Genomic DNA, 26,937 nt, shown 5'->3' on the forward strand with positions numbered 1-26,937 from the left:
TTTCACCCAAGGAGGTAAGAGCATGTATTCTTATCAACAAAGAGTCATATTGTGATATAATTTTTGAATCAGGACAATACTTGCAAATTTTTTTAGAAAAATATGAACATAAAAAGAACTGCTATCCTTGGACTGAGTATGTGGTACATGTTTTTCATAGAGAGATTAAAAAAAGAGTTATAATACAATTTAGAACTGAAGCTGTGAAAGATGACCTGAAAGAATACTTAAAGTCAATATGTAAAGACATGATGGGCACAACAAAAATATATGATGAAAGAGGTTTATGGACTGCAGGTTGGAAGTGTGGAATTATTTTGAAAATGGAATGTAATAATGTTGTGGATATCTCTAGTGTGATTAATGTGAATGGTAAAAGAAGATTTGTTAAGTATAGAGGACAACCTAAATGTGTTTTTTTTTTTTTGTCGAAAAAGTACTCATTTGATAAGTAAATGTGACAAAATAAAATGCTTTATTTGTGGCAAAACAGGTTATGGAGCAAATGTGATATAAAATGTAAAAAAAATATGGAAAACTAGGACAAACATGGCATGAGTCAAGTGTGAAGAAAGTGAAGAAATTGTAGAAAAAGAAGTTACACAGTATTCAGTATTATATGATAAAAATACAGAAAAGGAACAAGAGAAACAAGAAATAAACAAAGAAATTATAATGGAATCAAAATTCAGGGAAAGAGAAGGGGAAGAAGCGGTATTAGATAAGAGTAAGGAAGAATACGTAAATTGGCAAGTAGTGAGAGGAAAGAAAAAATCAATAGGGAAAAGGGTGAAAGAAAGGAAAAGAAAATTTAAAAACATAATTGTGAAAGAGCAAAAAAGGCAAGGGATGAGATAGAAACAACAATAATATTATTTTAAAGCTGAAGACTTTAGCTTTAAATGTGAATAGTATGAAGAATATTAAAAGAAGAATATGTGTTTTAGAATGGTGTTTGTCAATGGACATGCATATTATTATATTAGAAGATATCAGGAATTTGACAGAAAAAGAAATATTGCAAACTGAAGTTTTATGGTGTGGAACACTTATCTGGAATATGGAGAGGACACATGTTGTGGCATAGGTGTAGTATGTAAAGAAAACATTATAATTTTGGATTTTACATTAGTTGAATTAGGGAGAATAACAATATTAGACCTAAGATACAAAACAAATGTTTATAGAATTAATTACACACATATATTACAAAAAAAGAAAGAGAAATAATGCTTAAAAAATTCTAAATTATGTAGGTGTTAATATGGGTATGAAAATAGCGAGAAACTTTTATTGGAATTTAAGGACAGGAAAAAAGGTAATGATGTTAAGGCAATACAAGAGATATTGAAAAGTGAAAAGTTATACATATGGGAAAATAAATACTGGACTTATAGAAGAGGAGAAATCAAAAGGGAAATTGACTATTTCGTAGTATCAGAAAGTGTGAAAATATTACAGAATGGGATGAAAGGTTTTTCAGATCATATAGCTATATGAATAGAAGTATATGAGAAAGAAGGATAGATAAAAATAGGAAAAGGTGTTAATAGACTTTATGAAAAAGACTTAAAGATGATAGAAAATAAATAAATTATGGAAAGATCATACAGGTAAGAGAACATTTTATAAAAATTGGACAAGTTGTGGATAAGCTTTAAAGAAAAATAAAAAAATGCATTTTGGAATGTCAAAATGAAAAAAAAGAATAGAAAAGTTAAGGTATAAACAACTGAGTCAAGAAGTATTTAAGGAAATAATAAGGGATACGAGGAATCTTTTTGAGAAAGAAAAAGAAATATATGATATAAATAAAAAAAGATTAAAAGATTGCTGTATCAACAAAGATACTGTCTACAAAGAAAGAAAGAGGAAGTGGCACCATACTTGAATAAATTGGTAAAAGAAAATAAAAGAATAATAAGAAAGCTAAAGAATATTGAAGGATAAAAAATAAGAACACAAGAAGGAATACGTAGGGTAAAAAGCATATAGAAAATAATTTTGTTAAAAAGGACACGGAAGTAAAGCAAAAATGGATAGTTAAAAAGCTAAAAGTAGAAGATAATGAGAATCTAGAAAAGATTATAAGTGTAAAAGAAATAAATGATATATTAAAAGAGATTTATATGGATACAGCCACAGGACTGGACGATACTGAATATTATTTGCATAATGATATACAAAACTGACAAAAAATCCTTTTTGTGGACGTATTAAATGAATGGTTAAAGAAAGGTATAACAAATAGATATGTATGGGGATTATGAAATTTATATGGAAAACAAAAGACAAAGAAGATTTAGACAATCTGAAAGCAATAGTATTGAATAATACAATTATAAGATATGTATGAGATAATGGCAAAAAGATTATTAAATAAAGTAGATGTTTGCTTGAACAGACAATATTTGGTAGAAAAGGCAAAGGAAGTCAAGAATTATTATTGATAGTAAGAGAAGTAATAGAAGATATTATAAATCAAAATATAGAAATAAAAATCATGGTAGGAGACTTAAGTAAGGCATTTGATAAAATACAATATGAAGCAATATGGAACATATTAGGAAATTATAACATAAGTTATATAATTGCTAAATTAATTAAGCCTATAAATGAAAGAAATAATATTATAATAATTATAAATTGATGGATAAGTAAAGAAATAAAAATAGGATGCTGAATAAAACAAGGATGCCCAGCGAGTACTATCATATTTGCTTTAGTAATGAATTAATCATCAGTAAAATACATAGAATACTAGATATGACAGGATATAAAATAAAGAATGAAATATTATTCCCAATAATATTTACATATGCAGATGACACAGTATCAATCATTAAATGGATGGAGGAGCAATCAAGAAATTAAAGAAAGAGTTAAAGACAATTGGATTATGTATAAATGAAGAAAAAACAAGTAAAGGATTTCAATTCTCAGGTAATATAGGAGCTATACAGTTTAATAGATAGACTATAGGTATACTAAGAACAGTATTTGGAAACATGGACTATATTAAAAAAATGGGAGAAACATTCAAGAAATAAAAGGCCTATGCATATTCTGGAAATTTTATAAGTTAGCATATAATAGGTAGGATAGCATATGTAGCAAGTAAGTACATTATACCATATAATTATGTAAAATAAATAATGTCTATAATATTTTCATTCATATGGAGATCCAGACTGAATCCAGTGAAATGGGGAGTTTTGTATGTAAAGGAAGAAGAAGGAGGATTGGGGTTGATAAACCCAATTGTTCATTCAGCTTCATTGAACCTGTATAAAGCTTTAACAAGTTACAAAATAGAGAATAAGAATCTGCTAGAACATATGTTGTGTGATAAATATAAATACTTTTGGGAAAAAATGGAGATAGGAAAAAGATTAAAAAATTATACAAATGAAGAAATAAAGGAATATCAAAACAAGATATTCTTATGAAAATTAAAAAGTGAAAACAATTGAAAAAAAAAGGAAAGAATGATATTTAAATATTATGAAAGAACACTATTTCATTTTCCCTGGAAACATTTAGAGATCAAAAGGAAGAAAGCTATTAGAATGAGATACACATGGTGTAAAAAGATACATGAAAGTAAAGAATTTCTGTGGAGATCATCAATAGGTAAATTACCTGTCAAGGTTAATATGCCAGATAAAAGAAAACATGAAAGGATGGGTATTCATTGTGGAGAGCTTGAAACAAAAGAACATGATTTTTTTAAAAAAGGTATTAGAGTAAAGAAGTTATGGGGGGTGGCCGCGGTGGTGCAGCGGTTAGCATTGCCACCTCACAGCAAGAGGTTCTCTGGTTCAATCTTCAGCTGGGGTGCCTTATGTGCGGAGTCTGCATGTCCTCCCTGTGGTCACGTGGGTTTCCTCCCACATCCCAAATACATAATGTAGGTGGATTGGATACTCTAAATTGGCCCTAGGTGTGAGTGTGTGTCTGTGTGTGTGTGTGTCTGTGTGTGTGTGTGTGTGTGTGTGTGTGTGTGTGTCTTCCATGGAAGGTTGGGTGCCGGGCTGGCAATTCAACACCATAAAACTCCACTGCCGATCATGTGCGGACAGGTGATCCGCTGTGGTGACCCCTAACTGGGAAAAGCTGAAAGAAGAAGAAGAAGAGTAAAGAAGAAGAAGAGTAAAGAAGTTATGGGGAGAAACATGTAAAAAATATTGAAAGGTTTGTTTAAGATAGAACATATAAAAATAGATATTTTGGCATATGGATATTGTGCAAAAATTAGACAAGAAGAAGTAAAAAAATGATATAATAATATTTTATATTCTATGGACAATATGGCTGGAAAGCTTTCATGAAGCTAAATTTAATGGGAAATGGATACTAACAGAAATCCTAAAGAAATGCATTATTGGCTTTGAAAAAAAGGTGTGGGTGTTTAATAATGCAAAACTGGTTTACTTTGTATAAAGGTGTAAATAATAACTGTAAACAATGTACATAATATTAATCATCTAACTAATGTATGACTATCAATAAAGAACCCCTACTCTTTTTGTGTGGGGACACACTTTGATGTGACACTTCCTGTCTTCCAGTCTGGGAGTGTAGGCTGCTCGGAGAAGCAGGAAGTAAGTGAAGCATTGATGGATTGTGAACAGGAGCGTGGCAATGGTGTTTCTGGTGTTGTCAGTTGGACAACAGATGAGATCATCGAGTTGTTGAGTGAAAAGATGATCGGAGTTAATAAAGAAATGATGGAAATGATAGAAAAGGCAGTCAAGCCTGTGCAAAAGCAGTTTTAAAGGACAGGTGCTTCTGATGCAGACTCAGAAGATTTGTTTCAAAAAAATCCGTTTGAGTCTGAGATTCAAACACAAGAGTGTGTTGTTACAATCTTCCAGTCAGGAGGGCTGCAGAATGATATATTGCTGGACATGGTAAATGAAAATGAGCCAAAGGGTGGCAAGGACATGTCATGGGGAGAGATGATGGGCAGGATACAGAACAAAGAACTGCAGCAGATTGAAGGCATAAAGGCTGAGAAAAAAATGTATGCAGAAATGGTCAAAGAAGGGATGCATGGTAAGAAAGAAGAGAGAGAAGTAAGTTCAAAGAAAAAAAGATTGAAGTGTGGATCAAACAGAAGGAAGAAAAAGAGATGAACAGATATAAGATATGGGACAGAGTTGGTAAGACGCTTGGAGTAAAAACTAATTAGGTAAGAGCATTTATCCATATTAATAAAGAGACTTTTTGTGACATCATTTTTGAGACTGGGAAGATAATGGAAAGATTTATAGAAGAATACAAAAAAAAGAAAAACTGTGCTCCATGGAATGTATATGTACATAAGCCCTCTCTTAATGAAACTAAGACAAACTTAACATTCAATTCAGAACTGAAGTGGAAAAAGAAACTTTAAAAAATGTATTTATTATATTTGTGTAATGATATACTGAATCTAACAAAAGTTTATGACAATAGAGGTTTATGAACTGGGGCATGGGATTGCAATGTGATATTGAAATTAGAAAATGACAGTATTGTACATATTCCAGGTATTATTAATGTCAAAGATGATAGAGGCCTGGTTAGATATTGGGGACATCCAAAAATATGCTTTTTGTGTGGAAAAACAGATAATTTATATTAACAAATGTGAAAAAATATGATGTTTTCATGCATGGGCATAGGACATGATGCAAAAACTTCTGAACCAAAATGTTATAACTGTAAAAAAGTGGGCCTTTTGGGTATGTGTGTGTGAAGAAAATGAAGCAGTGTTGGACATAGAGGAAGTAGAAGAACAAAGTAAAAAAGATAAAGTTCCAGAAAAGGAATCAAAAGTAGGGTTTAAGTGAGAATGATGACATTCAGTCAAATACAGTGAAACAAAAGAAAAATTCAGTTGTTAACAGAGTGAGAGAAAGGAAAAGGAAAAAATATTGAAGATTTCAAAAAAGAAAAAAGAAAAGATGAATACACATTATTTAAAGTAGAAATATGTGTACAGTTGTGTCATTAAATGTAAATAGCTTTAAGAAATTGGAAAGAAGAAAATTAATTTTGGAGTGCTGCAAAATACTAGATATTGATGTTATTATACTAGAAGATACTAGATTTTTGTCAAAGTCAGAAAGAATTCAAATTGAAGTGTGGTGGGGAAAAAAATATGACATGGAATTTTGGGAAAGTGACCTGCTCAGGAATACTTACATTATGTAAAGATACAATTAAAGTATTAGGTGTCACTTCTGTCACAGCAGGTAGAATTACTATATTTGATGTAAGATGTAGGAACACATTATGAGAATTACTGCAATATATGCATATGTAACAAAAAAAAGAGAGGGAAAAGGTGTTTAGATAGATAATATGTAGCAGTAGGCTTGTGACATAAAAATAGTAAAGGATATTATAAAATATGGACACTTAAATATGCAAAATTTAGAGATTTGGACCCATAGACGGGGAAAAAGAACAGAAATAGATTATCCCCGGGATTCATGAAACCCGGCGCAAGGCCGGCGTAAGGTCTGCGCCGGCGGTGCAGTGAATAGCCGGTGCAGTAGCGCCATATGCATATTAATGAGAGTGCACCGCAACCACAGACACGTGCGTAGTGTACGTGAGCGAGCCCAGGTAGGATGCGTCTGGAGGCGTGTCTAAGCCGGCATGAGGTGAGCAACCTAATGTGCTGACAGCCACGGTCCGCCCATAATAGTAATGGCAGCAGCCAGGTCCCGTGCAGAATGAAACGCACGTAGAGTGGGCAGCATAGTACCCGTCCCAAATAAACGGAGAAGCAAATACAAGCCACGAAGGCTTAAGTGTACCCATCCAAGGAGCAAAGGATACGCATATGACCGCGTTTGTCCCGCAATGCACCGTCAGTGGTTACACTCAGAGAAGGTGTACAGCAGCATGTCAGCGCACCGCACCGACATAGGAGCAGTGACTAAGGTCACCACCTGTCCCACTTTGGGTGGGGCAGTCTCTATGGGCAGTTGTGTCCCGAAAAAACGTATTAAAAATGGCAAATGTGCTAAGATTGTAGGACATAATGATATCCCGTATTTAATGTAATGGTAGCATGAATTGGTCATTTCTGTAACTGAAATACCTAAATGTCACAAGAAACAGAATAAGCAAGCAAATTGCCACAACAATACGCTTCTACTTAGGCAAACAAGTGAAGTTCTATGCTATATACTGACCGTGTGTAAGTGTCGGCCTGTAAACTCATATGTGAGTCCCGGAAATATCCCAGCTTGGAAACTGGAAAAGGTGGCAACCCCAGTAGCGACATGGGCATGTTCACCAGGGTTACCAGCTGTCCCAATGTGCCATGGACAGTCCCTGATTGGACAGTTGTGTCCCTGCAACAATCGGAAAAATGGAAAATGACCTCTGATCCCCTGCCAAACATATTCCCGCAATATACATGTAATAGTAGTATAAAACATATACATTTGTATATGAAACACATACATGGCATAAGAATATGAATAAGGAACCCAAATGCTTACAGAATAAGCTTATAGTATGGCAAACAAGTGAAGTTCTGTCAACTGCACTTGCCGTGGGTATGTGTAGTCCTGCAAATTCAAGTTTCCACATAACATGCCCCACTATGGGCATTGGAAAAGGTGCCAACCATAATGGTCACAAGCAGTTGTGAGAGTACATAGCCGGGTAGCTGTGTCGACATAACAACAGTAAGGAATCAAGACACCTTAAACACAGGCAAACATGTGCATAGCAACATATCCCACACCCAGCAACGTCTCTGTCGCATACACTGGATGGCATATGTTGAAGTGTAATATCCAGAAGCAGAACCCATGCATTCAGATGTAATACACAATAGCCTCATTGTACATGTCAGTCCCACCCATGTACACCTGTGCACCCTAACCCGCTAGCATCCGTGTGCAGCTATACACCCACACACAATGTGCATACCTGAAATGTGGTAAGATGTTTGTGTTAGGCAATGCCACGCGGCCAAATACGTACCCCACATGTCACCAACCCACCTCAGGTACAGATATGTAAATGGCTGCATGTGAATGTGTCTGCAGAATGTGTACATCCCGCATGTGGTATGTACCCGTCGAAACCATATAGGTTTGCATACGACACGGTGCACATAACTGTACACATGTGGACAGGTCGGGTTGTTGAACCACCGCATCGATGTTTAGCTATGCAGTGAAGTCGATCACATATAGCGGAACACGTGCCTATCAAACAGGACGTCCTAACAGGGTGCTACAGGCAAAGAAGAGGAAGGTGGGACATCACATGTGGAGAGTAGCGTTGCGGACGGCCAAATACACACGGTCAAGGTAAAGGACGGAACAACATGCATATGGCGGATGGATGTTGTTCAAATATATATATAGAAACACATATGAAGTGCCAGTTTAGACTCGAAATACTATATAATGCATTGAATTGTACCGCATAATATGGCAGTAGAAGTAAGCCTGCATGTAATTGGTGAAGCTAAGCTGTAGTGTGATGGAATTCTGATCCTGGCAGTAACCAGTACAGCAGGCTTATGTCTGTCAGCATTAATTATCTGCTGGGTTACAGAACAATAAATGTATGTACATGCATAACATCACCCCTACCTCTGAGGAGGATGGCCTTGTGAGCTCAATCGAAGATAACAGTACAACTCCTTACCAGAGAGACAAAGCAGCGTATTAAGTAATTAACTGAGTACTGTATCGGAACAGTCTAGGGTCCTTGAAACAGTTACAATCACAGAAGGACAGTGTAATTGACAAGGTGCCTTGCAAGGCTGTGTTATTCTCATGGGAAAACATTTTAAAAGCACGACCCCAGCACCCACGTATGTATAGACTATTGTGGACCATAGTGATGGAAATGCCCTGTGACCGACCACGCCAGTAAGGTGGGCAAAAGCTGATTGTAAACACTATATAAAGTAACTGCTTACTGTATAGAGTCAGACAAAACTCTCATACTTGGACTGTATATGATTTAGCCTGCCTGTGTACACTACTAAAACTTTCTGAACCCGAGCCTCCTGTGTTATTGACTGTCACTTAGAAAAGCCTACTGATAACTACAGTCTGGTTTTAACAACTTATTTGACATTGTGATCCTTGTAATCCGGAATTCCCTTGGTAAGCTACAGGTCAGAGTGCATGGCTGGTTAGACATCTACGCAGGAGTATTTGCCTAAATGGTTCTTCTTGAATGAAAAGACCTCCGACTGAATTGTTGTGTGTAAAGAGGCTGTTTACTGTCTGATCTGTGGCTGAAAAGCGGAAAACTGGATCCCAAGAAGAAATCGTGCAGCCTTAAACAGGAGGCTCAGGTAAGGAGTGTTTGCCTCTTTGTCTCTATTGTAGATCAGGGACCAGACTACATTGTGTTTCTGTTAACAGTAGTGATAGCGGTCAAGACCTACCCACATACTGTTAAATCTGAACATAGGTCAGGGGAACACACAGCAGAGTAAATAGTCATTGTAGACACTACAGTGGATACAGGGAAGGAGACACCACGTGGTATGAGAGAAGGGTACGTAGCAGTCGTGTAGAGGATATGGGAGATTATTGAAGAAACAGATCATGTGATCCGCGTTTGACGGGTGACGTGAAGTATATGCAATCGCAGAGAGCACATAATGTGAGTTATCCAGCAGAATGGGGTAATAAATACGACATTTATGGTATATTACACAAAATATCGTTACTGAAACATTGTAATCCCTGAAAATGTGATGCACATGTTCTACGGTAAACACCTGTTCCACCCTGAGAGGGACAGTCCCTCTTTGGCCAGTTGTGTCCTGCAAACAAACCGAAATAATGGAAAATGTCCTGAAATCACAGGACAAACATTTCCCAGATATATTTCAAAATGGTAGCATAAAACAGTAATTATGTATCTGGAACAACAAAATATCATAATAAACAGAATAAGCAACTGAAATGCTACAACAATTGGTTGCTCTCCTGGCAAAAAGTGAAATCCTGTCCCATGTACTGGCCGTGGGTATGCTTTTCCTGGAAAATTACACGTTCCGAACACTAATGTCCCACATTGTGCATTTGAAAAGGTGGCAGCCCTAAGATGTGCAGGCGACAAAACAGCGACAATTGGGTATCCGTCATGCACATAGGTGGATTGAGGTAGTGAACTGAAGGGAACAGAACACTACAAATGTCAAAGCATCATACGCACACAGAGAAGATCATAATACAGTAGTACCGATAGCCCCCCCCCCACAACACCCTACCACCTCCGATACCACATCCAGGATATGAAGCGGGAGGGCAGGCTAGTCCCCACACGTTATCCTGTGGCAACAGAGGTAGCACAACGACCAAATGTAACAGAAGCTATTGAAACCACATCCCGAACTCGTAACATACCTAGGAACACCCGAGTAAGAAGACAGTCACTAGAACAGAGTGAGGATATCTGTCAATTAATTGAAGTACCGAACCCTCATGCAGGACAGGAAGGCCAGGACCCAACCGCCGTAGTGTATAGACCGTGGACACCAGAAGATATCTGTAAAGTCACAGAGGGAATTCCATCTACAAAGTAATCGCTATTCACCATGCAATACCCCTGTATCTTCTGATCGGAAAACAAAGGGGGAATGGCGGATGGTACAGTATGTACAAGCTGTAAATCACGTAATAATACTTAGGGTAGCGATGGTGCCAGACCCACACACTATATTCAATGCTATGAACACGCCACAGAACTATCTTACCGTGGTACATATAAGCTATGCTTCCTTTGCAATACCTATACATCCAGATAGTCCGTATTGCTTCGTATGTACATTCAGGGTAACAGATACAGCCATACCCGGCTATCGCGGGGATACTGTGAAAGTACAACGATATTCCCACAGGAGATGGCTAGCTACATTCCGGTGTTAACTCCACCCAGGGCCAGTCAAGTTCTACTTTATGTGGATGATATTCTGCTTGCGGCCCCTACCCAGCAGCAATGTATGGAAGATACAATAGCATTATTCAGATATTCAGCAGAACAGGGACATAAAGTAAGCAAGCATAAATTGCAACTACAGAGAATACAGGTCAAGTACCTGGGATATGTGGTATCCAAGTAGGGTAGAACATCACATTACGATAGGACGGTAGCAGTTTCATAAGCACACAAGCCAACTAACAAGAAGGGAATGAAGTCCTGTCTGGGCCGACTAACATTTGTCAAAGCTGGTTACCAAACAATGCTGTGGAATCCGCTGTATTGTCTGCCGTAATCTTTAATACACCTATGGCAGCACAACACATACTACACTGGATAACAGTAGCAGAAACAGCTGTCTGCAGACTAGAACGATTGATAGCTGCAACATCTGTAGTAGGTCTTCTGAATAATCATAACACATGTTGTCAGACTGTAGATTGTAAGCGGAGATATATGACGTCAGTCTTGATGCAACAGCATGGAAGTAAGCAACGCCACATAGCTCACTACTCATTGCAGTTGGACACTGTGGCATGGTCAGTGCCACATTGTGTACAGGCAGTTGTTGTAGCACCCATGGCAGTACAGGCCCCGGCCTTAATGTTACTAGACCACCCTCTCACTGTGAGAATGTGTCATGCAGTTGCGATCAGTCTGCTGCAAGAGAAGATAGCATTCCTGACCCATGCTAGACATTTGTCTTGTTTGACCATACCACTGATTCAACCTCATATGGTGATTGAACGTTGTACAACATGAAACCTATCAACGCCACGTCCGACACCTGTGTATGGCACACCACACAGTTGCCTATACGAAATGGATTAAATAACTACACACAGACATGATATCACTGATATACCCTTAGATGATGCAGAGGTGACAATTAATGTGTACGGATCATGTAGACAGAGTCCAACAGGAACGAATCAAGTAGGGTATGCAGTAGTTATTGATAATGAGATTGTAGACGGCCAAACCCTGCAGCATAACGTGTCTGCTCAAGCAGCAGAATAGATAGCTTTAACACGTGCTTGTACTGTAGTGGAAAACTGATGTGTGGACATATGTCCCGATAGTCAGTATGTTGTCTGTACAGTGCATGTTTATGAGCAGCAGTGGAAGAATAGGGGAATGATAACATCCACCGCTAAACCGATTAATCATGCGCAATTGATCTTGAATGCATTAGACTCCATTCAGTTACCCACTAAAGTAGGTAAGTGTAAATGTGCAAGTCATAGAAAGCAACAGGATAACAGTAGGAAAGGTAAGGCATGGGCCCATGCATCTGCAAAACAAGCAGCCTCACAGTTGGAAAGTGTTTGTGTGAATGAGGAATGACAAACCTCAGACAGTTTAGATGTAGAAAATTTACAAACAATGCAAACATCAACTACGAAAGCAGAAAAGCCGACGTGGGTATGACGAGGAGCAATCCCTGAACACGGACCGCACATATCCACAGTGATAAAGCCAATATTAACGTCTAATGTATTCAGATATGCGGCTTTGTGGAGCCATGGGTAGAGACATGTCTCAACAGGGGGCACGGTACATTTGGTTAACAGAATACCCCTAACATACGGAATTACGAACCACATACAAACATCATGAGCAGCGTGTCACATTTTCAGTAGATATCATGCACAGGGAGCATTTAAACCGAAGGGAGTGAGTTTACCTACACCACCATAACTGTTCCGTACTATTTGTATGGAGTTCATACATCTGAATAAATGTGAAGGGAACAAATACTGTTTAGTGATTACACATATATATAATCATAATGGGTAGAAGCATTCCCAACCATGAATCCGGATGCAGCAGCAGTGGCAAAGGTGCCAGTACAATAAAGTATCCCTAGATCTGGCATGCTGTAAAGAAGCTACAGTGACAATAGAACACATGTAGTGAACCAGACAATCACGCAACCTGGGGGATTATTTTGTATTTCCATGAATGTAAATTGCATGTACAACCCACAGTCAGCATGACAGCTGGCGCCGTAAAGTGGGATCCCGAGAAATAAGTAGAGGAGGTTGGTGGGTGACATCCAGACGACTTACATGTGCTGTCTACCTCTAGCATTGCTGAGCATGACAACAGTTCCAAATGTAAAGTGCTGCACGCACTTCGAAGTAGTATGTGGAATGGCATATCATGTGCCAGAGTGGAAAGCTGTCATGCCTGCAGAGCCGGAGGTCGATGGCTCATTAGCAGGTGACATGAGAGGATTGTTAACCAATAACACTGTTCTTCAGTTAAAGTCTTATAGAGATAATGAGCAAACGAAGACGGACGATAGCTGACACCAGTCTCCTGTGTGCATGTCACTGTTATCCAAAGAACAGTATTGGCAAGTGGAAAGTGTGAAGGTCTGTACCAGCTCCTGTTGGCAACGCCTACTGCAGTAAAGTTTGCAGAGAGGTCGCCCTGGGTCCACCTCACATCTTACAAACCGGTAAAGGATATCAAGTCTGATTGACATCCTGTAGCTGATATACCATACAGCCTGAATCACCCGGGCAAGACTGTATAACAATACAAAGCAACCCCAAAGACATTTCTGTTTGCTGTCCTAATGGTTATACACCTATTAACCATGTTTGTGTTTACTTTACATTTGCTGGGACCTTACCTGCACATAACTACACGGATACAAATACTGATACGTGATGAACTGGCCACAGAGTGTCTTCCACACTTCAACAAATACCTAGGCATGACGTGTGTGCATATACAGACTATGAACACTTTAAATTGCTGTGTTTGTACTGCCATACGTACATCATATGGAGGACTTCCGATGCATGTTGTCCCCTTGGGGATAGATTGAGACTTGTGAATATTTACACTCTGATACAGGTTCTGTGAGATCACAGGACAACGTGGCACTGTACTTACCTGTCACACAAAAAGGAATTGTATGTTATCATAAACATGATACAGTTTCAGTTTGTGGGAGTATTTGTAACATAACTGTGTCTTACGAATGTCATATAACAGCCAAAGATCACAGTACTACTTGTAGCACCATTCATTATCTGTATTGAAACATCATGAGAATAATGTGGAAGGATGTGCAGAAACATCCTGAATTGTATAAACAGTCCTCTGTTAGAGACAGGAAAATGTTACATGCAGAGGTAACCCGCATCAGTAGTAAAGTAGAATATTGTTATGTTGTTTGTGGGAAAAGAGCATACCAATGGTTACCTGGGAATTGGTCCGCAGTTGTTATTTGGGTTATCTGGCTCCAGTCACATGACATACTGCACAATTGCCTCTGGGTGCTAAACGCACTATAACACATATAGCTCAAGAACTGGGAACACAGTCGAGAAACCTAGTAATCCAGTGGGTGAAATGGAAGCTGTTCTGACATTCCAGTCTTCTGCAAGAGATAAAGGAATACCGATTCATATGGACTTGTGTGACAGCGCCATAACCTGGGCTGGAACACTCCCAGCTGGTGGAGTAGTGAAATCAATCAGGAACAGAGGAAGTTATCAAAACCTGTCGGAGGGATGATGAATGTGACTTTCCACTCTTGAACTTGTGACTGATGAACTGGATGCAATGAGAACTGTTGTGTCACAAAATGTAATAGCGCACGACTGCACCGTGGCGCCGAGAATTGGTACGTGCGCGCTTATTAAAGAAGATCGCTGTGTCCAACTACCACATGAAAAGACCAGAATCAACGCCCACCTAGAGGTAATACAGCAGGTGTCATCCATGGCGGAACCAGGCCCAAACCCACTGACGAACCATTTCCACAAACCATTTGGTGGATGGGGTCGGTCATACTGAATATCATGATTGCCATTTGTGTTGTTCTGCTCATATTGGGAGCATGTGTCTATTGTGGGATACTTTGCATGTAAGTATTAGTCAGGGACTCTGGCGACATATCTGTACCCGAGACTATGTATCAAGACCTGTAGTGGTATTTGTCAATAGAAAATGCAATCCTTCCTGAAATGTACAACAAATTACTTGCCTAGTTAAACGCTCTACAGAGGAAGAGGCTAGGGAATGAAATAATGTTGTATATGTTTCTGGATAGAATAGAAGCAATCAAAGGAGGGAGAATGTTAGCAAAATACATATTTAAACATATATATGACGTGCAACTTTAGAAGCAAATAGTGTATAATGCATATTATTCTATCGCACAATATGGCAGTAGAGCTTATCATGCATGTAATTGCCTGTAGTGTAGCTGCAGTGTGATTGAACCCTGACCCTAGCAGTAACCAGTGCAGCAGGTGTATGTCATTCAGCATTAGTCATCTGCTCGGTTAGAGAATAATACATGTATGTACAGGTATATCTGTCATCCTTCCACTGAGGAGGATAGGCTTGTGAGCTGTAACACAGAGTACAGCTGCTCAGCAAAGAGACAAAGGAACCTAGTAGGAAATGGAGTGAGTACCGGATCTGAACAGTGTTGGAACCGTGACAGAGCAGAATTTACCAAGTACAGTCTAATTGAATATGCGGCTCGCACGGTTGTGCTATCCTCATGGGAAAACATTTAATAAGCATTACCTGAGCACTGTTGTAGGAATACAACGTTGTGGACTCTAGCAATGTAAATGCCTTGTGACTGACCACATCATTAATGTTTGCAAAAGATGATAATATACACAATGCTCATACAGATGTAACATGTATAGAGTACAACAAATGTCTACACATGTACTGCATAGTTCTTTGCCTCCTGCTGCACAGTAGTAAAATGTTATTAACCTCAGCTTCCTGTGTTATTGACTGTCATTTTGAAATATGAATGAGTGTTACAGTTTGATTTAAACAACTTAATTGACAGATGTGTACGTTCTAGCATGGGAATAGGTCAAGCCAACCATCACAATGTCCATGTGTACCACATACAAACAGCCTGTAACACGCAGTAGTAGTGCATGAAGGCATACACGACTGTGGGAATAGTACAGGACATATGGCAGGTGCCAAGTGCAGATGCATGACACAAACCCCAGGATGGGTGTCCCTGCAAAGAGGAACATGTGCCAACCACAACTCCCACAGATGTACCAGCAATAAAAACACATGGCAACCACACAGAAACACTACTGTCCAACACACGACTGCAACGGAGCCTGGTCAAACACCAACATGAAGCATGCACAAACAGGGACTTGTGTAATGTTTGCCTTAACACCCCCCCATAGGCCAAAGAAGAATAGAATGGACATATGCATGTAATGTTGTGAAGGATGTGTGGTAGTCCTCAGTATCACAGTGTTAGGGACACAGATACACTGTCATCAACTGTGACGTATGTGCACTGTACACAGCATACCTGCATGTAATACAGAGGACAATCATGTGCCACAGAAATATACACTGGAGAAAGAGTATAAGGGATAGACAATTGTAAATGTGACAAACTATGAATATAGGTTCATATGACCATAGGTACAGGGTAGGCCATCGTCCCAGGTTCAGCCATAACACTACACCATAGTTAGGATGACTTTGCCAACCTTCTGTGCTTCAGATAAAATACTCATGATTTTGCTGTACCTCCGGCAAGCAGTGATAATGATGTAATCCCTGGCATATACCTGCAATTCCCCATCCAATGGACAACATACCCGCGAACAAGGCTAGGAAGGATCTCTGTCTCACATGTACTGTGATGTAGATCCACAGCATTATGAGTGTCTGGGTGATATATGTGTCACTCAAACACATCCCATTAATGACCGTGACAAGGTAAATGTCACCTGCCCTAGTGGTTCTGGGGATGCAGATACAGTAGGTGAAGCATACACATGACATATGGGTTGACATGGCCACGTATGTCAGGCACAGGTCAACACTAAACAGCAGGTATGTGACGTAATGTGGCAGGGGTCCTACAAGTGGGCCAGCATAACACAAAATGATGTCATCCTGCATCTGTACAACAATTAACCTATGAGGGCTTCCCAGCTGCTGTAGGTGTATGGTCAGATACAGTCTGAATGGGGCAATGTAGTAAATCATAGGTGTAACACGTAATGGGTACAAGGAGACAATGACCTAGCCTGATGTAGATGTGAATCCCTGCACAAACAGGTGGGCAATGTAGAAGTCCCACACAACCACGATAGCAACGTGTGTGTTGAATGAATGGTGACCAACAAACTCTGTCCCCTGATCCCTGGTAATCACCCCTGTGCTGAGTGGACAGCCACCTATATGCTGGACAGGGGTGACCTAGTAGTTCTCCACAGGTATGATGTTGCATTACTTAGCATTCAGCTGTGGGACATGTCCCTGACAGCAGATATGCATATCTGGGAGGCCCCTCCGAAGGATATCTGTGTCAGATGTCCGTCCCACTATGGCACCTGTGTTGCAGTCATCTACAAACAATGTTGCCCACAAAACCCCTGTGTGTGCCTGTACCGTGGAAATGTAGATGTATGACAGGAGTGGACCCACGGAAGGGCCCCATGGGACACCACTTGCGACAGGCAGTAGGTCTGTCACGCTGCCAGCAACTATGACTGTGTGGGTTGTGTCGCATAGACAGTTTCCAACACATTCTGTGATGTACGTGTCCACATCCCAGCCAATGGGTTTATCAACGATACTTGAGGGGGGTAATGTGATGAAGGCCTTTGCCAGGTCGAGGTAGGCTGTATGGACTGCAACACCCTCATCAATGGCCTCGTGACTGTCCCGAAGATTTCACCCATGCCTTAAAGGCATGAACCGCCCCTGAACAAGACAAACCGTGTTGGATGCAAAGTATGTATGTCCCCTATGCAGTCATATACGAGCCGCAGTACGATCCCTCCCCATGTCTTTGCAGATAGGTCACCTCATGGTAATGGGACAGTAATAACCAGGCTCAGTGGAGGCATTGGCCCTGTGACGTGGGACTACAGTTGCCATGCGACACAACCTGGGTACCTTACCTGAGGTGAGGCTACAAAGAAATAGCTGTCCTAACTGTGGGTCTAATACCTCAATGAGATAGTGGAGTACACAGTGGGGTCACCAGCTGGTCTCATGGATGCTATGTCCACTACCCTGGAGAGAGCATGTCCCACCTGTGTGTCACAGAACATTTGTTGACCACAAACCGCTGGTACAGACATCTCCTCATGTGTTGGGAGGGTGTGGAGATGTCCATACTGGACTTGTCAGCCTGTTTGTTGGCAATGTGTGTATGTTGAGTAAACTCCACCTCTTTGTGAACCCAGTCAGAGCATATGTGGGAGTGACCTCCCAGGTGTTGAGCATAGCATCTGATGGTGGTATGATTGTCAGCCAGGTCCATGTAGGTATATCTGTGGAATGTGCCCTGGACCATGGCACGACAGTGTGTAACTCTACACATATGATGACCAAGGGTGTCATACCTCACAAGGTGTCCGCCTCCCGTTGTAGTAGCCACCTCCTCGTGTTGTACATCCTGTGTATGGCTGGGGTACACCACACTGGATGCTTGGCATTGGTACAATGAACCACAGTTGGTTAAGTGAATGCCAGGTTCATGCAGTCCTGTAGGTACTGGTAGATGGCAAATGTGATTGATGCAGTGGCTGCAGTACTGTCGACCACTGGCTCAGGGGCCTTAAAGGAGACCACAGTAGTGTGCAGAATTGTGTAGTCTGCCTCTGAGCAAGCAATGTGTATGGTAACTGGCAACACTCGCAGCAACGGATGCCAATAGCAGAAGCCAATGTCCAAATAACATAGTTTAACTTCTGCATGATAATATGTCTTATCATACATGTATTGACACGTGTGTGCTAATTACAATTGCAAATGGCCGGTAAGACTGGCCTAAAGCTCCCGTGATGTACACAGTCTGGAGGTGTTGTTCCGATAATAAAGTGGCAATACCACCCAATCGTGAACGCTGGGTATGAAAGTGGTTGCTAACCTGCAACATTGGATGTACACCATTGGGTTCTGGTGTCGGAAGACACGGTTCCTGTAGCACTACACAGTATGGGTAGACAAGCAGACATCCGCGATTGCTCAACACACAGCATCAGTGAAACCCACTGCTCACAAGGACACAGTCCGACAAGCTCTACACTTTACATATGCACAGTGGTGTCCATTGTAGGACCCAAAAATTGTCTAAAGACAGGAATGCCGCCTTATTTCATCACCTAACTGAACTCATTGTCGTCACAGGTACACATATGCACCGCAAGCGTGTTTAATGTTGCTGATAGCCGTCCATGTAATGCAGCACAGATGCACAGAAATACCCAGGGTACCGGGTCCATAGAACTGCGCCCACATCACAGTCCCGCACACATGACGGATGTGTAATGGGTACTGTCAATTGTTGCAGTCAAGGGATTCTGGGTATGTAGACTCCGGGCTCGGTGTTGTTTCGCAGGCAATCCTTTGTCCCGCCCCGTGGGAGGGATGTGTGCGTAGCACCTGCCTTACATTCCGCTAATAATGCAAACCATCCACCGGAGAATGCTAAATGCAGGTGTGGAATGTGTACAGCCCTATACTAGTGTCCAGTAGGCAATTCTCATGGATGGACACCCGTATGGCCAAGATGGCACCCACAACTGCAAACCCGGGTAAATTACATAGCCGCGGTAAGGCATAACACAGGAAATACACATAGGGACTACAGTTGACATTCCACATACAAAGCCGGACCGTCGTGCCAACACCGGCGTACACAGCACTCAATCTGCCAGCAACAGAATGAGGAGCACCCGCTACCACACAGTGGAACAGATGTGCGACCTGTGGAACACATACTAATGGCACACACACAACGACAAGTAGGATATGTAAATATGGCATTCCCACCTATGAAGACAACATGGTTAAATGAAAACATAGGTAATCAACATGTTGCCGTGGTGTTATATTGGAAATACGGTGACGGATATGTCCCATTGGGATGTCTGAGGTTTATATGAAGCAGTTGCTAACCAGCATCTTTGGATGTATGTCATTTGTTCACAGTACTAAATCACCTGGTTATGTAGCACCATGTAGACTGGGTAGTGAAACAGACATCCGCGATTGGGGAACATACACCAGCAGTGAAAAGCACTGGGCAGGTGGACACAGTCCAGCAACATCTAACTTGACATATGCACATCGGTGTCCATTGTAGGACCCAAAAATTCTATTCATGGAATGCCTGCTAGCTTCCTGCATTACTCACGTGATCTCATTGTCGTCACCACGCCACAGGTACACATATGCACCGCAAGCGTGTTCAATGTTGCTGATAGCTGTCCATGAAATGCAGCACACATGCACAGAAATACCCAGGGTGCCGTGTCCATAGAACTGCGCCCACATCACAGTCCCGCACACATGAAGGATGTGTAATGGGTACTGTCGACTGTTGCAGTCAAGGGAGGCTGGGTATGTAGAATCTGGCCTCGTGTAGTTTCGCAGGCAATCCTTTGTCCCGCCCCGTGGGAGGGATGTGTGCGTAGCACCTGCCTTACTCTCCGCTAATAATGCAAACCATCTACCGGAGATTGCAAAATGCAGGTGTGACATGTGTGCAGCCGTACACCAGTGTCCAGTAGGCAATTCACATGGATGGACAAGCGTATGACTAAGATGGCACCCATAACTGCAAAACCCGTGGAATTACACTGCCGTAGTAAGGCATTACACAAGTAATACACATAGGGACTACACTTGACATTCCCCATACAACAAACACAGACAACCAGCCGATGATGTCCAAAGCAAAGACGAGGTACTGTAGACACCGCAAGTGCCCACTGAGAGCACACCAGTAATTAAATGCAGTCACCATAGTTTACTGAAGCTCTTTTCGCCTGCCTCATAAGCAGACTTATTCAGAATACATACAATGCAGTCCAACCTACTACATGTAAAGCCCTTAATTGGTCAGTAAATTAGATGTGCTAGGTATTACTTACATGCCTCAAAGGCAAACAAGCAAACAAACATTACTTGGGTTACAGATTCCACACAGTGAGGATATCAGACATTGCTTCGAAAGGTACATTCTTCATAGAGAAATAGAAATATATGTATATATATGAAAGATGAACCAACATAATGTTTTCCAAATGTCTGACTGTGTAAGCTACATATATATGTTCTACGGACTGTGCCAATATATTAAAAGAACTGCAGACACCTAGTAATAGAAATGAACCATAATATACACAGATAAACCGTATGATTATGACTAATGTAAAATAGACCAACGAAATGTAAAGATTCACAATGTGGTAATGTAAATATTCATTTAGAAGGTTACTTAAATAAATCAATTCAGACATCCATGTCAAAATACTAACAGAAGGCCAGCGAGGTGCCTGCCCTCACATGTACTGGGATGTTGTTCCACAGCATAGTGAGTGTCTGGGTGATGAATCTGTCCCACCAACACGCTCTATTAATGACAGTGTCAAGGTGTACGCCACCTGCCCTTGTGGTTCTGAGGGATCTAACCTCTCTAGGTGAAGCATACACATCAGATCTGGGTTCGACATGGCCTTGTATGCCAGGCACAGGTCACCTCTGTGCAAGTGGTATGCAACTGTATACATCTGTAATTCTTTCAGTTGGTCAGTATAACACATATTCCTGAGACCCTGCATCTGTTTGTCGATGAACTGTTGGTGCCTTTCCAGCTGCTGCAGGTGTCGGGTCAGATACATTCTGAACGGGGCATTGTACCCAATCATAGGTCTAATGGGTGATGAGTACAAGGGGACAATGACCCACCCTGATCTAGATGTGAATCCCTTCATGATGATGTGGGCAATGTGGAAGGTCTACCTAACTACGTTAGCAACGTGTGTGTCTAACGAACGGTTAACAACAACCCGGGTCCCCAGATCCCTGGTAACCCCCTCTGTGCTCAGTGGATTGCCACCTATATGATAGCTAGGGTAACCTTGTTCTTCCCGAAGGGTATGACTATGCATTACCTGGCATGTAGCTGTAGGCCATGTCTTGACCACCACTCCTCCACATCTGTGAGGCACTCCTGAAGGATATCTGTGCAGATGTGTGTCTGACTATGGCACCCAGTTTGCAGTCATCTGCAAACATTGTCACCCATAACCCCCCTGTGTTTGCTTGTACTTTGGAAACGTAGATGCTGAGAAATAGTGGACCCAGGACTGGGCCCCATGGGACGCCGCCAGTGACTGGCTGTGAGTATGACATGGCGCCAGCAACTATGACCATGTGTGTTCTGTGACTTAGCCTGTTTGCAACCCATATGGCGATGTATGGATATACGCTCAAGATGACGGGTTTATCACTGATACCCGAGGGTGGTATTGTGTCAAGGCCTTTGCCAGGTCGAGGTAGGCTGTATGGACTGCAACACCCCATCAATGGCCTCGGTGACTGTCCCCGAAATTTCACCCATGCTTTAAAGGCATGAACCGCCCCTGAACAAGACAAACCGTGTTGGATGCAAAGTATGTATGTCCCCTATGCAGTCATATATGAGCCGCAGTATGATCCCTCCACATGTCTTTGCAGATAGGTCTCCTCATGGTAATGGGACAGTAATAACCAGGCCCAGTGGAGGCATTGGCCCTGTGACGAGGGACTACAGTTGCCGTGCGACACAACCTGGGTACCTTACCTGAGGTGAGGCTACAAAGAAATAGCTGTCCTAACTGTGGGTCTAATACCTCAATGAGATAGTGGAGTACACAGTGGGGTCACCAGCTGGTCTCATGGCTGCTATGTCCACTACCCTGGAGAGAGCATGTCCCACCTGTGTGTCACAGAACATTTGTTGACCACAAACCGCTGGTACAGACATCTCCTCATGTGTGGGGGAGGGTGTGGAGATGTCCATACTGGACTTGTCAGCCTGTTTGTTGGCAATGTGTGTATGTTGAGTAAACTCCACCTCTTTGTGAACCCAGTCAGAGCATATGTGGGAGTGACCTCCCAGGTGTTGAGCATAGCAATTGACGGTGGTATGATTGTCAGCCAGGTCCATGTAGGTATATCTGTGGAATGTGCCCTGGACCATGGCACGACAGTGTGTAACTCTACACATATGATGACCAAGGGTGTCATACCTCACAAGGTGTCTGCTCCACCTTGTAGTAGCCACCTCCTCGTGTTGTACATCCTGTGTATGGCTGGGGTACACCACACTGGATGCTTGGCATTGGTACAATGAACCACAGTTGGTTAAGTGAATGCCAGGTTCATGCAGTCCTGTAGGTACTGGTAGATGGCAAATGTGATTGATGCAGTGGCTGCAGTACTGTCGACCACTGGCTCAGTGTCCTTAAAGGAGACCACAGTAGTGTGCAGAATTGTGTAGTGTGCCTCTGAGCAAGCAATGTGTATGGTACCTGGCAACACTCGCAGCAACGGATGCCAATAGCAGAAGCACATGTCCAAATAACATAGATTAACTTCTGCATGATAATATGTCTTATCATACATGTATTGACACGTGTGCTAATTACAATTGCAAATGGCCGGTAAGACTGGCCTAAAGTTCCCGTGATGTACACAGTCTGGAGGTGTTGTTCCGATAATAAAGTGGCAATACCACCCAATCGTGACCGCTGGGTATGAGAGTGGTTGCTAACCTGCAACAATGGATGTACACCATTGGGTTCTGGTGTGGGAAGACATGGTTCCTGTAGCACTACACAGTATGGGTAGACAAGCAGACATCCGCGATTGCTGAACACACAGCATCAGTGAAACCCACTGCTCACAAGGACACAGTCCGACAAGCTCTACACTTTACATATGCACAGTGGTGTCCATTGTAGGACCCAAAAATTGTGGAAAGAACAGAATAATGTCGTATTTCAACGCTGCACCTGAACTCATTGTCGCCACAGGTACACATATGCACCGCAAGCGTGTTTTATGTTGCTGTTAGCTGTCCCTGTTATGCAGCACAGAAGCACAGAAATACCCCGGGTACCGGGGCCATAGAAGTGCGCCCACATCACAGTCCCGCACACATGACGGATGTGTAATGGGTACTGTCAATTGTTGCAGTCAAGGGATTCTGGGTATGTAGACTCTGGGCTCGGTGTTGTTTCGCAGGCAATCCTTTGTCCCGCCCCGTGGGAGGGATGTGTGCGTAGCACCTGCCTTACTCTCCGCTAATAATGCAAACCATCTACCGGAGATTGCAAAATGCAGGTGTGAAATGTGTACAGCCGTATACCAGTGTCCAGTAGGCAAGTCACATGGATGGACAAGCGTATGACTAAGATGGCACCCATAACTGCAAACCCGTGGAATTACACTGCCGTAGTAAGGCATTACACAAGTAATACACATAGGGACTACACTTGACATACCCCATACAACAAACACAGACAACCAGCCGATGAAGTCCAAAGCAAAGACGAGGTACTGTAGACACCATCAGTGACCACTCAGAGCACACCACTAATTAAATGCAGTCACCATAGTTTACTGAAGCTCTTTTCGTCTGCTTCATAAGCAGACTTATTCAGAATACATACAATGCAGTCCAACCTACTACATGTAAAACCCTTAATTGGTCAGTACATTAGATGTGCTAGGTATTACTTACATGCCTTAAAGGCAAACAAGCAAACAAACTTTACTTGGGTTACAGATTCCACACAGTGAGGACATCAGACATTGCTTCGAAAGGTACATTCTTCATAGAGAAATAGAAATATATGTATATATATGAAAGATGAACCAACATAATGTTTTCCAAATGTCTGACCGTGTAAGCTACATATATATGTTCTACGGACTGTGCCAATATATTAAAAGAACTGCAGACACCTAGTAATATAAATGAACCATAATATACACAGATAAACCGTATGGTTATGACTAATGTAAAATAGACCAACGAAATGTAAAGATTCACAATGTGGTAATGTAAATATTCATTTAGAAGGTTACTTAAATAAATCAATTCAGACATCCATGTCGAAATACTAACAGAAGGCCAGCGAGGTGCCTGCCCTCACATGTACTGGGATGTTGTTCCACAGCATAGTGAGTGTCTGGGTGATGAATCTGTCCCACCAACACGTTCTATTACTGACAGTGTCAAGGTGTACGCCACCTGCCCTTGTGGTTCTGAGGGATCTAACTTCTTTAGGTGAAGCATACTCATCAGATCTGGGTTCGACATGGCCTTGTATGCCAGGCACAGGTCACCTCTGTGCAAGTGGTATGCAACTGTATACATCTGTAATTCTTTCAGTTGGTCAGTATAACACATATTCCTGAGACCCTGCATCTGTTTGTCGATGAACTGTTGGTGCCTCTCCAGCTGCTGCAGGTGTCGGGTCACATACATTCTGAACGGGCATTGTACCCAATCATAGGTCTAATGAGTGATGAGTACAAGGGGACAATGACCTCCCTGATCTAGATGTGAATCCCTTCATGATGATGTGGGCAATGTGGAAGGTCTACCTAACTACACGTTAGCAACGTGTGTGTCTAACGAACGGTTAACAACAACCCGGGTCCCCAGATCCCTGGTAACTCCCTCTGTGCTCAGTGGATTGCCACCTATATGATAGCTAGGGTAACCTTGTTCTTCCCGAAGGGTATGACTATGCATTTCCTGGCATGTAGCTGTAGGCCATGTCTCGGCCACCACTTCTCCACATCTGTGAGGCACACCTGAAGGATATCTGTGTCAGATGTGTGTCTGACTATGGCACCCAGTTTGCAGTCATCTGCAAACATTGTCACCCATAACCCCCCTGTGTTTGCTTGTACTTTGGAAACGTAGATGCTGAAAAATAGTGGACCCAGGACTGGGCCCCATGGGACGCCGCCAGTGACTGGCTGTGAGTATGACATGGCGCCAGCAACTATGGCCATGTGTGTGCTGTGACTTAGCCAGTTTGCAACCCATATGGCGATGTATGGATATACGAACAAGATGACGGGTTTATCACTGATACCCGAGGGGGGTATTGTGTTGAAGGCCTTTGCCAGGTTGAGGTAGGCTGTATGGACTGCTTTACCCTCATCAATGGCCTTGGTGACTGATCCTACAAAGTCAAACACGTGTAAAAGGCATGATCTGTCTTTGACCAAGCTAAACTGGGTTGTATGCAAAGTATGCGAGTCCCCTATGTCTTTATCTATGAGTTCCATTATGATCCCTCTCCATGGCTTTGCAGATAAGGCTTGTCAAGCTAATGGGATGGTAATAACCAGGGGCAGTGGAGGCACCATCTATGTGAAGTGTGACTACAGTCGCCTTGTGCTACTACTCGGGTACGTATCCTGAGGTGAGGCTATGATTAAACAGCTGTCCTAAGTGTGGGTTTAATTCCCCATAGAGTTCATGGAGTACACAGCTGGGACACCATCTGGTCCCATGGATGCTGTGTTGACTGCCGTGGAGACAGCATTTCCCACCTGTGTGTTACAGATGTTCCAGGATCGGCAAGTCTCAGGTATAGATAACTCTCCATGTGGGGGGGAGGGGGGGAAATGTTAGCACTGAACATGTCAGCCAGTATGCTGGCAATGTGTGTAGGTTCAGTCATCTTCACATCATTGCGAACCCGGTTTGAGCATATCTGGGAGTGTCCTCCCAGGTGTCCAACATAGCTAAAGACGGACTTATGAATGTCTGTTGAGTCCTTGTTAATTTCTCTGTTGAATTTCCCCTGGATGATTTCATGACAGCTTGTAGTTCTTCACATATAATGAGCAAGGGTGTGTTATCTTACAGGTATTCCGCTTTAACCTGTACTATCTACCTCCTGTCGTTGTAGAGCTAGTTCATGGCTGGGGTCCACCAGACTGCATGCTTGTCTGTGGTACAAAGAGTCTCAGTTTTGTATGGGATTGCCTGATCCATGCAGTCCTGTAGGTGCTGGTGGAAGGCATATGTACGTGATTCAGCGGTTTGAGTGATGTTCACCACTGGCTCAGGGGCCTTAAAGGAGACCACAGTAGTGTTCAGAAGTGTGAAATAGGCTTTTG

Source organism: Protopterus annectens, chromosome 2.part0 (genome assembly GCF_019279795.1).
Source record: "Protopterus annectens isolate FY-2018-M chromosome 2.part0, PAN1.0, whole genome shotgun sequence".
Taxonomy (NCBI): domain Eukaryota; kingdom Metazoa; phylum Chordata; order Ceratodontiformes; family Protopteridae; genus Protopterus; species Protopterus annectens.